This window comes from Triturus cristatus, chromosome 6, assembly GCF_964204655.1.
Source record: "Triturus cristatus chromosome 6, aTriCri1.1, whole genome shotgun sequence".
NCBI classification, from domain to species: Eukaryota; Metazoa; Chordata; class Amphibia; order Caudata; family Salamandridae; genus Triturus; species Triturus cristatus.
Genome location: NC_140589.1, coordinates 458,429,777 through 458,444,503, shown reverse-complemented (window position 1 = coordinate 458,444,503; position 14,727 = coordinate 458,429,777).

The window sequence follows — 14,727 nt, the reverse complement described above, 5'->3', positions numbered from 1 at the left end:
GGCTGGATTAATTCAACAGAATCATATTTGAGTTAATTGATCGAAACAAAGTATTTTGCATTGTGTTTTGTGCTTTCCAATGGTTTGATTATTGTTGATCAATATATAAAAGTTCCTGAATAAGGGCTCATCACGTGCCTCCCTGGGGCTCTATGTCCTGCTGCAAGGCTTGCTTGCAGCAATGCTTGCAAATATCTTCAAGTTTTGAGTAACAACTAGGGCCTGGATTTATTAACACTTTGCAACAGATTTGTGACATGTTTGTGATGTAAAATGTTGGGTGGGATTTACTATCAAGCAGAAACCAGAATGTGCATCGTGAAGTTAAAAATAAATTGCAATACACACTACTTTGCATCAAGAGGGGGGTTTATGGATGGTGCATGAGTTGTGATGCAAATCTTTATCTACTAACTTTCGTAGATAGGGATTTACACTAGAGCCTTACGTCTACTTGCCGCAGGCATAATGAGGCGAAAGGTTTGCATTTGTCATTTTTCCAAATTTACATGTGTGCTGCATTGTATCCTAAACACATACAAAGTGAGAAAAGTATTAAAGGATGATTTTTGTACTGGAAGGATCCCGTTCCAGTACATATCTATGCTTGAGAGAACTCACGCATCCTTGTACAAGAGTGTGCCACCTCTGGGGAAAAGAAAAATGTGCTATTTTTTGCTAGAAATGGCACATTTATTCTCTCCAAATTTGGCACAAGGCAGTTCAGCTACTTTGGTTGATGTGCTGCTTTGCATCAAATATTAGTTCATTTCGGACAGGATTTTTAAATCATATTTACATCTTTTTAAACTAGTTTTCTGCCACCAGAGAACAAAGGATTTTGTAGTATAAATATTAGGGCCCAGACCCAAGAGATTTAGATCACTTCTGGGAATCAAGAGAAACCTTTGCCACGGAGAAGAGTCGGAGAAACTGAGGAGGAATACTGCCCCTGTGCTGTTTGCTGCCTGGGGTTGGCCTGCAGAGGCTACTTGCTGCCAAGGAAAAGAGATGGACTTTCCTGTTTGCTGTGTTCCCTGCTTGAGGAAGATCTCCAAAGGCTTGAAATATAGCTTACCTCTTGTTCTGAAGACTCAGGGACACAAAGACTTAATTTATTCTGTCTTTCTGCATCTGGAACGGCTGTTTCAGCTGCCGCAGAAGGCAATTGCAACACCAACGCCAGCAAGCGACACAGTAACCTGCACCAAAGCCATGGGCACCGCTCGTGAAAAGCACGATGCACTGCCCCAATTAAAACCGTAGGTCCGACGCCTGCTGACGCCGTGCCGCATCGACTCCAAAGCCATCACCGAGGCTGCTGCCTGCACCGGAGCTAAGGACACCACTCATGACGTCCATGAGGCACCGTCCCGACTTGCACCTCAGCCCCGATTTCACCAACGCTGGTTCTTCATCAACGCAGAGCCGATACTCGATGTGGGGTACTCCCAAATCCATCGACACCGCACCGTCGTAAGTAACCGATGCCTCGTCGCCACCGTGACGTCACGTCCCCGACAGAGTAAGGAACCGACATCTCACCTCCCCTGCATCGCCACAAGGAACCGAGGCTTTACCTCTCTTGGGGTCATAAGGAACCACTGCCATCCAGTGCCAAAGAAGCATCACCTCCCAGACGCCCCGTGCGGTCTTTGCTTTTATCGTTTCCAATGTACTGTTCTTTGGGGGTCTGCTTGACTCCACACCTGACGCCATGCACTTCACGGTCGGCACTGTACTTTGGGATTTTCATCTGTCACAACGTCGTAATAACTCCAGCTGGAGTTATTTTTTGCTTCAAACTTTATTTGAGTGAATAACCTATTTTTAAGGATATCTTGATAACTGTATTGTGTATTTTTGTTGTTTTGGTTTTGTTTGGTTTAAATAAAGATAACTTTTATTTTGCTAAACAGGTGTGGTGTTCATTTGTAGTGTTTTCACTGTATTACTGTAGGTCTTCTCAAATGCTTTACATACTGCTTCTGAGAAAAGCCTGTCTGCTTGTGCCAAGCTACCAAGGGGGTGAACAGGGGTTATTTTAGAAGAGTATACCCCCTTATCCTGTGAAGTAGAAATCCCCAATTTTAACACATACATATAATCAAATTGTACGTATTTATTTACATGTATAGGCATATGCTGTACATGTGTGTTTGAGCATGATGATCATGTATGAAAGAGCCTTCTCTTGAGTAGTCTTATAAAGATAAGATGTGTATCTGTGGCTCTTATGTTTGGGGTGATGAATTTCATAGTTTGACTGCTTGGATAGATAAAGATGTACCACCCCTGTTTTGTTTTCATGTATACCAGGGTTTTGAGGCGAGGTGGCAATATTGAGTGGAGGTTCCTTTGTTGTATGTATTTGAGAAAAAAAATGGTTCTGTTCCATGTTTTGCTTTGTGGGTGATACAAAGCTGCTTCAAGGTGGATTTTCTGGCAACCGGTAACCAATGTAGAGCTCTCAAGACAGGGGAGATTTGGGCGTGTGGTTTTAGATGTTGGAGTAGTCTTGAAGCAGAGTTCGGAACTCATAGTTTTTTCACAGTTGATAAAGATGATCCAATTTGCATAATCAAGTTTAGACAGTACTAGTGAGATAGTAGCCTGGACCATGTGTGGAAATCCTTGGTGTGGAATGATGCATCACCGAGTTTTCATGGTAATGAAACTTGATCTTGCTAACTTGTCCACTTGGACACACAATGATAATTTATAATCAATGGTAATTCTGAGGTTTGTTACTTCTTTAGACACTTTAGGAGGTGGTCCAGTATCATCAGGCAAGGTGCAGAGTCGGTCATTTTTCCAGTCACCACATGTGAGTATTTCTGTTTTGGAAAAATTCTATTTGAGGTGTCTCAATGTCATCCACTGATCGACGGCTTTTAGCAACTGAAGAATTGTGAGTATCCAATGCTTTTGGGGCATTCCAGTTGAAGAAGTATTTGCGTGTCACCTGCATAGTTATAGCACATGAGCTGAAATTCTTTGATCACTGCCGGTAATTACGTCATGTAGATGTTGAAAGACATGAGTGATATGATAGAGTCTTGAGGGGCCCCAGCTTTTTTGAAGTACAGTTTTGATGAGAAAGGGGGAGTATGGATGACATTTGTTCTGCTTTGAATGCTCCGCATGCCATTACCCCGCATTTTTAATCCGTATAACTTTTACAACGCAGGGCTTTACAACGCAATCCATTGTAACGCATTCCCCATTCCAACGCAATTACTATTCTAACTCCATGGGGGCTTCACTTTGGGGAATGCGTTGTAACAGTTTTGCAGTGTAAAGCCATGCATTGTAAACATTTTCACTGAGTAAATAATGCGGGGAAATGGCATGCGGAGAAAAGCCTGCTGGGTAAAGGATGTTTCCCGATCCAGTCCAGAGGAATTCCCTCTATGCCGACGTCTTAGAGTCTTTGGATTAGAGTGTCATTGTCAACTGTGTTGAAGGCAGCTGAAAAGTCCAAGAGAAGTAGTACAGTGAACCCATTCTGGTCTACTGTCTTTTTTTAAAGATTATCCCAGATGGCAATGAGGGCAGATTCTGAGCCTCTTCATGGATGGAATCCTTTTTATAAGTCAAAAATTATGGCCGTATCTTCAGTCAATTGGGACAAATGAGTGAATGCTCTTTCTATAAGTTTGCCCAGGAAAGTTCCATTTGTAATTGGTCTGTTGTTGTGTGGGTCATGCAGGTCCAGGTCTGTTTTCTTTAATTCTGGAAAGATTCCTGTAGTTAAGACAATATTAATGAATGTTCTTACTAGTGTGACACCACAGGTAATTAGAAGAATGCTCTTGAAGCTTTGGGGTGGACAAGGGTCAGAAGGGCTTCTGGTTAGCCTGCTTGCTTTGAACAAATCCATAAATTCACTTTGTGATTGTTCTGTGAAGGAATGGTGAAGGTAGGATACACTACTCTTGGAGAGAATTGTTGGAAATAGGTTATTGCTGGTGGTTTTCCATTGTTTTAAATTGGAATCCAACATGTCTGTTTTAGGTGTGTAATGATTTTCCAATTTGTTAGTAAATTCTGGAGTCATGGGATGAGTTTCTTCTGAGCATTTAGGCTTAGATAATTCAGTGAGAATTTTATAAAATTCTTTATCTTGAATTCTGTCTAAATAGTACCTTTTCTAGCTTCATTGATTTTTAACTTGTCAATTCTATGATGTTTGTTTAGGGGTGAAGTTTGTCTTGATTACTATTTGTTTTTTAGTAAGGTGTGTTGCAGCTTTGAAATTTGCTGTTTTATCTTTTCAGTTCTGTATTTCTATTTTCTTTTGTCCTGTTTTGTTATTCTTAGCCCTCCTCACACTCATCTCCGGAAGAAACAACCACTGCCAGAGATCAACACCAATCTAGGGATATAGAAAAACGACCAGATAATTTGGGAATTATGATTGGGGTTCTGCTCTACTCACAGAAGCAATTGAAAGAAATGTAAAAATTACAAATAAAGCATTTGTTTTCTCATTCGTTTGTTCAAGAGATGACCTATTTAATTGCTGTCTGAGTCGAAGGTGAATAACTTTGTTTGCCCACATTTGTAAGGTTCAAAAAGGGAGTTTCTATGTGACCGTATAGGGAAACAATCATACGTGGCATCATTGTACAGAATAGTGTACACAGAATATTAATACTTAATATACTTATACATTAAAGATCTTCAAGCTAATAATCCTGTATAACTTTTCAGACATGAAATCAGTTTCCTTTATTGCGCTCTTCTTTTTTTAGCAGGTTTGGACTTGTGTGTGTGATGTTTGATTTCAAATTTTAAAATGTTTAGGCTCTGATGTAAAAAAGTGATGTCATCAGTGATGTAACTGACCATGTCATGAGTGATGTAATAGCGGTACAAAAGGGGGTGGTGATGGACGGAGCATCAGAACCAATCAAACACTCACACCCAGTCAACAGATCTGGGTTTAATCCATCACCGTTCTTTAGCCCACTCTGCCACCCCAGTTCAGACATGGCCATATGCAAATCAGTCTGACCCTGTGCCTCATGGGAACAGTCCAGCCCGAACTGCCAAGCCATGGCCCGGAAACAAGCTTCATGGGACCGTTTCTGGCATTTCAACCGTCTTCAGCCAGGCTTGCTTAAATCCAGTCGCAAAGTGAGCAAGGGACTCACGTCTGAGCATACCCTGCCAACTTATGGCGAACAAAGCGGTACAAAAGGGGGTGGTGATGGACGGAGCATCAGAACCAATCAAACACTCACACCCAGTCAACAGATCTGAGTTTAATCCATCACCGTTCTTTAGCCCACTCTGCCACCCCAGTTCAGACATGGCCATAAGCAAATCTGTCTGACCCTGTGCCTCATGGGAACAGTCCAGCCCGAACTGCCAAGCCATGCCTTCCCTGGACCGGAAACAAGCTTCCTGGGACCGGTTTCTGGCATTTCAGCCGTCTTCAGCCAGGTTTGCTTAAATCCAGTGGCAAAGTGAGCAAGGGACTCACGTCTGAGCATACCCTGCCAACTTATGGCGAACAAAGCGGTACCACAGGGTGTGGTGATGGACGGAGCATCAGAAACAATCAAACATTTACACCCAGTCAACAGATCTGGGTTTAATCCATCACCGTTCTTTAGCCCACTCTGCCACCCCAGTTCAGACATAATAATAATAATAATAATAAAACATTTTTAGAGCGCATGGCTGCACAGTTGTGTATCCCCGCGCTGATTGCTGAAAAATCTCATCCGCGACTACCGAACGGAAAAAGGGCCAGAGTTATTGAGGGAAGAGGTGAGTTTTCAAGTTCGCTCTGAAAAGGGTTTCAGAGGGTTCCATTCTTAAATGAGTCGGCAGGGCGTTCCAGAGTTTCGCTCCTAAAAAACTAAAGGAGCGGCCCCCGATTTTGGCTTTATGAACGCGGGGTAGTTTGAGGAGGGACATTCCTGAGGACCTCAGATGACGAGTAGGACGGTGGATGGTCATGAGGCTTCTAAGGTATGAGGGGCCCTTGTTGTGGGCTATCCTGTGAATATAGCAGAGACTCTTAAATTTGATTCTTTCCTTAACGGGGAGCCAGTGCAATTTGGACAGTGCGGTCTTGGCCGAGGTTCTTTTAGGAAGGCCCAGTACCACCCGGGCGGCTGCATTTTGAACACATTGCAGCTGGTGAAGGAGTTTTTGGTTAATGCCCAGAAGAAGGGCATTCCCATAGTCCAGGTGCGGTGTGACAAGGGCGTGTACAATAGATTTCCTGGCTGTGATGGGTATAAGGTCAATGATTTTTCTGAGAATTCTTAGTTGTCCGATGCATTTGCCGATGGTCTTATGGACTTGGGATTTACCTGAGAGATCCGAATCGATCATGATCCCGAGGTTCTTGACTTTCTCAACCGGTTGAGGACAGTCGCCAAGCGATGTGGGCCACCATGCTTGAGACCAAGGGGAGGTGTTATTCCCAATCACAAGCACCTCAGTTTTGTCACCATTTAGCCGGAGACAATTACTGTCCATCCACCTAGCGACCGCCGTCATACACTCCGAGAAGTTTGCGGCATACTTGTCAGTATCCGGAGTGAGCTTGAACATGAGCTGCGTGTCGTCGGCGTAGCTGACAGTGCCCAAGCCGAAGTTCTCTATAATTTGAGCCAGGGGTTCCATATAGATGTTAAACAAGGTAGGGCTCAAGCTGGAGCCCTGTGGAACCCCATAACTCACGGACCGCGGGGATGATTTAAAAGGCGGGCAGTGAAGCTGGAAAGTTCTGTTGGAGAGAAAGGATTTAATCCACTCCAGTGCACCGTCTTTCACTCCAATGTCAGAGAGTCGGGACAGGAGCGTGGCATGAAGCACCGTATCAAAAGCGGCGCTTAAGTCCAACATGACCAGCGCTGCAGTTTCACCCTCGTCCACCATCTTGCGGATAAATTCCGTGGAATACAAGACAGCGGTTTCCGTGGAGTATTTGGGTCTAAAACCGGATTGGGTGGGATGGAGGATGTTTTCTTGCTCTAAATATGCCATGAGTTGAGAGTTCACTATTTTCTCTATTATTTTGGCGCAGAAAGGCAATAGAGATATTGGTCTAAGGTTTTGAAAGTGAGCGATAGGAATGTTCGGTATTTTTTTCAGGGGGATGACTTGGGCGTTTTTCCAAGCCTGCGGAACGAGACATTCTTTGAAGGAAAGGGTGACGAGATGACAGATTTGATCCATGAGGATACTATCCATGATGTCTTTGCATTTGTCTAAAGGACACACATCGTTTGGGGAGCCTGAATGGATGCTGTTGATTATGCTAGACAGTTTAGTTTTGTCCGGAGTGAAGAAATGAGTGAGAGTGGATTTATGAGGACAGGGAGGAATCGTACCCAGAGTGGGGGGCGCGGAAAAGGTAGCGTGGATTTTGTCTACTTTGTTGACAAAGAAATCAGCAATTTCTTCACATAACTCATCGGAGTATGTGTCTTGCGTATCCAGGCTCGCTGTGTCTGTAAGTTGTTTATAAATCTGGAACAGTTCTTTAGAGGGATTGGTGGACTGTTCAATTCTGTTTTGGTAAAAGAGACTTTTTTCCGTTCTAATAAGTCTCTGATAGGCTTTTAATTCACGTTTATAATTTTCCTTCAGTTCCGTGGAGTAGTTCTTTCTCCAATTTCTTTCAATTCCTTTGCACCGGGCTTTAGCTGCCTTTAATTTTTCTGAAAACCACGGTTCAGATTTTGTTCGCCTAGCTGGGGGTTTGCAAGTCCAGGGGGCGATTTTATCTAGTGCCTTAACCAACCAGAGTTCGTAAGAATTCCAGGTGTCTTGAAGGGATAGGCCTTGGGGGGGGGAGTGAGTTTTTAATTCGTCAGAAAGGCGTTCTGGGGTGTAGTTTTTCCAATTTCGACGTTTGGCACATACATGTTTATGGGCATTATCCTTGATCCTGGTATTGGGTATATTGAACGTAATCAAATGGTGGTCTGACCATATTATAGGGACCGGAGGTTGTATATTAATGCCTTCCCAAGTCGCGAAAATGGGATCGAGGAGGTGGCCCTGTTTATGTGTAGGTGAGGTGGAAAGCAAAGAGATCCCCAGAGCGTGCAAAGCTGTCTTAAAGAGTTGAGCTTCCTTGGCAAGTAGATCTTCAAAATGAAGATTCAGGTCGCCTAGTATCATGAAGTTGTTGTATTTGATAGCTAGATGCGTCGCGGTATCAATTAGTTGGTTACAGAAAGGAGTAGCATTGCCAGGGGGCCGGTATATGAGAAGCCCAGTAATGGTCATGTAAGGGGACACTTTAAAGGTGAAAAAGCCGCATTCGCTATTCGTGATGACTTTATGAGTGAGGGTGCACTCCAGTTCTTTTTTGAAGATCATTGCTAGGCCACCACCGCGCTGTATCGGCCTGTCAATTCTCAGTAGGCTGTAGTTAAAAGGAACAGCCTCGAGTATGTCTGGAGATGAAGATTCTTCTAGCCAGGTTTCAGTAAGAAACAATATGTCGGAGTCATTGTGAAGAAGGAGGTCACGTAGTTCCAGTTTGTGTTTAACCATTGACCTGCAGTTAAGTAGCATCAGGTTGAGACAGGTTACAGGGTTATTAAGGATGGAGGTATCATCCAGGCGATAGGAGCATGAGGTGCATTGAGCTGATAATGCGTTAGGGTCTATGGAGTGATGACATGCTAAGGTGGGGGTCTTACCAATTTCGAGTATCGCCTCGCGAGTGTATCGGAGTGCCTTAGGAAGGAGCGTTCTCTCGAATGTCTGCGTGTTGCCCCTGTGGCCAGAGTCTCCTGTCCCGCGTCCCGTCTGGTCGCGGACGGGCGCAGACGGGCAGGACTCTGGCTTGACTCCGGCGCGCGATCGGCGTGCCCGCAGTGCGCGTCCGCTGCGCGGAGCCATGGACGTAAGGTTTTAAGTGCTCGAAGCGCGACGTGCAGCGCGAGCCCTCACCAAGATGGCCGCTGCCTGACTTGCTACCTCTCTGTGGTCGCTTGCGAGTGGGGCAATATATCAAGATAAAAACGGTATGAGGGGGGAGCGGACACAAGGGAGGGAAGTAAAATACAGTACACTATTTAAAAAGTCAACCTCCCGGCTCAAGCCTCAGGAGGAGAATACCAGCAATCACTGTTCCTGCGCAGAGACTCCGGTTTTAAGCGCTCGAAGCGCGACGTGCAGCGCGAGCCCTCACCAAGATGGCCGCTGCCTGACTTGCTACCTCTCTGTGGTCGCTTGCGAGTGGGGCAATATATCAAGATAAAAACGGTATGAGGGGGGAGCGGACACAAGGGAGGGAAGTAAAATACAGTACACTATTTAAAAAGTCAACCTCCCGGCTCAAGCCTCAGGAGGAGAATACCAGCAATCACTGTTCCTGCGCAGAGACTCCGGTTTTAAGCGCTCGAAGCGCGACGTGCAGCGCGAGCCCTCACCAAGATGGCCGCTGCCTGACTTGCTACCTCTCTGTGGTCGCTTGCGAGTGGGGCAATATATCAAGATAAAAACGGTATGAGGGGGGAGCGGACACAAGGGAGGGAAGTAAAATACAGTACACTATTTAAAAAGTCAACCTCCCGGCTCAAGCCTCAGGAGGAGAATACCAGCAATCACTGTTCCTGCGCAGAGACTCCGGTTTTAAGCGCTCGAAGCGCGACGTGCAGCGCGAGCCCTCACCAAGATGGCCGCTGCCTGACTTGCTACCTCTCTGTGGTCGCTTGCGAGTGGGGCAATATATCAAGATAAAAACGGTATGAGGGGGGAGCGGACACAAGGGAGGGAAGTAAAATACAGTACACTATTTAAAAAGTCAACCTCCCGGCTCAAGCCTCAGGAGGAGAATACCAGCAATCACTGTTCCTGCGCAGAGACTCCGGTTTTAAGCGCTCGAAGCGCGACGTGCAGCGCGAGCCCTCACCAAGATGGCCGCTGCCTGACTTGCTACCTCTCTGTGGTCGCTTGCGAGTGGGGCAATATATCAAGATAAAAACGGTATGAGGGGGGAGCGGACACAAGGGAGGGAAGTAAAATACAGTACACTATTTAAAAAGTCAACCTCCCGGCTCAAGCCTCAGGAGGAGAATACCAGCAATCACTGTTCCTGCGCAGAGACTCCGGTTTTAAGCGCTCGAAGCGCGACGTGCAGCGCGAGCCCTCACCAAGATGGCCGCTGCCTGACTTGCTACCTCTCTGTGGTCGCTTGCGAGTGGGGCAATATATCAAGATAAAAACGGTATGAGGGGGGAGCGGACACAAGGGAGGGAAGTAAAATACAGTACACTATTTAAAAAGTCAACCTCCCGGCTCAAGCCTCAGGAGGAGAAATCAGTCTGACCCTGTGCCTCATGGGAACAGTCCAGCCCAAACTGCCAAGCCATGCCTTCCCTGGACTGGAAATAAGCTTCCTGGGACAGGTTTCTGGCATTTCAGCTGTCTTCAGCCAGGCTTGCTTAAATCCAGTGGCAAAGTGAGCAAGGGACTCATGTCTGAGCATACCCTGCCAACTTATGGCGAACAAAGCGGTACAAAAGGGGGTGGTGATGGACGGAGCATCAGAACCAATCAAACACTCACACCCAGTCAACAGATCTGGGTTTAATCCATCACCGTTCTTTAGCCCACTCTGCCACCCCGGTTCAGACATGTCCATATGCAAATCAGTCTGACCCTGTGCCTCATGGGAACAGTCCAGCCCGAACTGCCAAGCCATGCCTTCCCTGGACCGGAAACAAGCTTCCTGGGACAGGTTTCTGGCATTTCAGCCGTCTTCAGCCAGGCTTGCTTAAATCCAGTGGCAAAGTGAGAAAGGGACTCACGTCTGAGCATACCCAGCCAACTTATGGCGAACAAAGCGGTACAAATGGGGGTGGTAATGGACGGAGCATCAGAACAAATTAAACATTCACACACAGTCTACAGATCTGGGTTTAATCCATCACCGTTCTTTAGCCCACTCTGCCACCCCAGTTCAGACATGGCCATATGCAAATCAGTCTGACCCTGTGATGTAAGTGATGTAATATGCGAGATCATAAGCAGTGTATTTCGGGGGTGTAAGTTAATATTAGCTCAGGTAACTATAACTGCTGAATTTGTCTGGTTTTGTACAAGTGAAACATGAGCCTAACTACAATGGCCCTGTAACCTTTTTTTTCATTGAATTTCTATGGTTTCTATGATTCTATTTCCTAACTATAATGTCCCTATAACCTTACGCATGCCTTGGATCCCTTGTGCAGCGTGCACCTGCCTGTGCAGTCCCGCTAGCTGTTATATACCTTTATTAAGCATTGTGCAATCTCTGTACAAAATGTAAATGTCTAATCCCGTACAAGTCCTCCTAATCCCTTTGTACAATTTGTCTTCTTGAATTAGTGCTCACAGTTCGAGTGACCCTACTGTGCATGCCATGTGAAATCTAGAATGGGAACGTGTACACAATATACATGTGACCCTCTGTGCGATAAGTATACGTGCATTCCTGTGCAAGTACCAAGTGTTCCCCTTATGCAGTGTGTTTATGTGTATTCCTGTACACTGTTTGGTGACCCACATACGATGCGTGCATGTACATTCATGCACACACCCTTTGTAATCCTATGCAGAATGTGTGCATGTATATTTCAAACTCGCAGCCCAGGTGATCCTTCTGTATCACGTGCATATGACTACATATGACCCGAAAGCCCCCTCTGTGATCTATACAACTAGGCACCTGCACGGTTACCCATGTGACTTGTTGCACATGCTCGACTGCCCCAAGCCTGTACACCTGTGCTCCTTTTCATGCTCCGGATTAGGCGAGCACCACTTGCACATGTGTATTCCTGCACATGGACTGGGCGAAACATATGCACATGTGAATTCCTGGACAGGGCTCCTGCAAGCCTCTGAACACTTCAACGCACACCTCCAGAGGTGCAGCCTGGGCTGCTCCAGGTCCACTGCCGCCTCTGCAGGCTTCATGCTAATGACTCTTGAGTTAACATCGTGCATGACATCCAAATTGAAACCATGGGGGGGCTTTTCCAAAAAGTTAAGCGAAGAAGCGCAGCCCCCCATGGGGCTGCGGCGCGTTGCGCGATATGGAGGGAGCAGGAGAGCGCCATATCTTCAGAGATATGGCTCCCTCCTCTCCTTTCCCTTGAGCGGGCTCTGATTTCAGCTGCCAAGCACACACCGTAGCGCCGCAGCGCTAGCATGTGTGCATGAGTGTAGCATCGGTTTTGTACAGGAAGGCTACCCTTTCTGTACAAAATACTATGCAAGGCACAATGCAAGGCTTTTTCCACTTTTTAGGGATGGGCGGAATTTGCGTAGTCGTGCTACGCAAAGCTCCGCGAAAATGCTTTTTTCCTGTTCGCGAATGCTGTTTGCGTGCTTGGGGAAAAAGCGCGAACAAGCAAAAAATTTTGCGAAGCCGCGGATCGCGGAATTTTTGGCAATGCCACGTTCTCCGAGGAACGCAAAATTACCCAAATTATTCAAATTCCGTGAGCAGAATGGAATTTACTGCCCAGGCCTACTTTGCATACGTGCTGCACAGTACAGCACGCATGTAAAGTTGGAAAAATAAAGAGAAATTAAAGCATTTCTCCTGCTGGCGCCTCCTATGAAGGGACGTTAACTTTTGGCGCAAAACCATGTTTACAAATATTTGTAAATATGGTTTTGCGTCAAAAGGCATAGGTGGTTGCATGGGAACGCCCATGTACCACCCATGTAACGCCCCCTAGGTGCAAAGTAATGCAAAGCAGTGCTTCTCGCTGCTTTGGGCTACTTAAAGGGTGCTTTCCAGCACAAAACTTGTTTTGCGCTGGAAAGAAAATAGCAAAAAAAATTACGCTGGTCAAAAGTGATGCTAAACCAGCGCAAAAGTTTTGAAAATCTCCCCCCAAATGTTTTCCTAATAGAGAGCAGCAACAGAGCACATGGCGCAATATCACCTCCATGGATAGAGCCGGCCCTTCTCCATGGACCGCGGCCATGATTAAGGCTTAACCTCCTAGGGGAATCTTCCAGGCGGTGCTAGGCCTCTTGCTTTTATGTTGACAAAAGAGCTTTAAATGGGCTGGTACTATCCTGTACTGATGTGCTTGTTAAGGGAGACCTCGCCTTGCTGCGCTTTATAGTCATGTAGGAGGTGATCTGTAGACAGGTGGGAACGGGGGTTGGAAACACAGATACAAGTGTGAAATGGCAGAGCTTGAAGATTCGAGGAGAGAGTCCCTTCATGGAGGTGATAAAAGTAAATGGGCACAGAGAAGGGACAAACGGGGCAAGAGAGAGGGAAGGAGTGAGGAGGGAGGGGAGAAAGAGTAAGGTAGGAGGGGTGGGAGGAACCAAGGTAAGTGTGAAGAGGAGAAGTAGAAAAGATTCAGGTAGATAATCAGAACAGAGGCTCAAAGATACAGGGAAGGGAAAGATGAGAGGTGAGAAAAAGAGGACAGGGCGTTAACATTATAAAAATAATTGAAACTAGAGAGGGTTATGTAACTATAATAAGGCAGGAGGGGAAAGTGACAGAGAGAGAAAGCCTTGTATGGAGGGCTGGGAGTAATGACATTCACGGACAACTTAAAAACAAATGAAGGAGGAAGGACAACAGACTAGGGTAGCATTGAAGGGGAGAAAGTGAGAGATTTAAAGAAAATTAGACAGTATGTAGGAGAGGGAGAGGGAGGGAAAGTAACGGCAAGAAAGATAATGGGTTTAAGAGGAAGAGTTGAAGAAAGAGGGTGCAATGGGGTGTGGAGAGAGCTACAGATGCAGAGTGACAAAATGCTAGAGAGAGAAAACGAAACAAAGAAATGAGTGAGAGTTGGAGGGAGAAACCGGGAGCGAGTGAGAAAAATAAGAAGGTGCAGAAGAATGAAAAATGTGGACTGAAGGTGAGGACAGGAGATAAAGGAAAGGAAGGGAGGGCAGTAAGGAGAGGTTTATGGTGGCAAAGCACGAGAGAAAGTCCATGCTGAGAGGAGGATAGAGGAAAATATGGAGGGGGCACCAGGGTGAGTAGAAGAGAGAGAAAAAGTAGGACAGAAGGTGAGAGCGAAGAGGCAGAGTCTGAGAGATTAAGTAACAAAAAGGGAGAGAGGCAGGGAGCGAGAGACAGAAACAAAAGTGAGAGAGAGACGGAAGAGGTGCTGAGAGGGGAACATGATTCCATGCAGTTATAGGTGCGCAGACCAGTCCCGTTTCTAGCTCAGCGAGTTCATGGCTCATTATCAGCAGCACAAACTTGGAGAACGTGCTGCTGGGGGTGCTGCCTTCATGGACGGAGAGCAACGCAAATCCCAAGCAGACCTTATAATGCAGGCCTCTGCGGCTTGATATTTAATTTGCAGTGGCGGGTGGTTCCTTTTCTAAGTGGTGAGGTGTAAATGTTAAAGGCAAGTTTGGCTTAGTGAGCGAGCATAGGCCCTTCACATCTAACATGGGTTTCAATTGGAATTCCATAGAGCATATTATCAAGCCCATTATCGCCGTTTTAGCGGCAGTTTTCTGCCGCTAACGCGGCGAAATTTTATCGCCTGGCTTGTTAATATTCCCCTTAGTGAGTAAGGCTGATGAACATTAGAGAGATTTGGGGGAGAGGGGGTTCTCCCCCACAAAATGTTTGAAAAGAATAGGAGGAAATACCACATTTCAAAACCAGAATTACCACCTTTGCATCTCCACTCTTGTCTACACATTATCACTATCCCAGCCCCCACATATAGCAATTACATTATCAGGATCACAAAA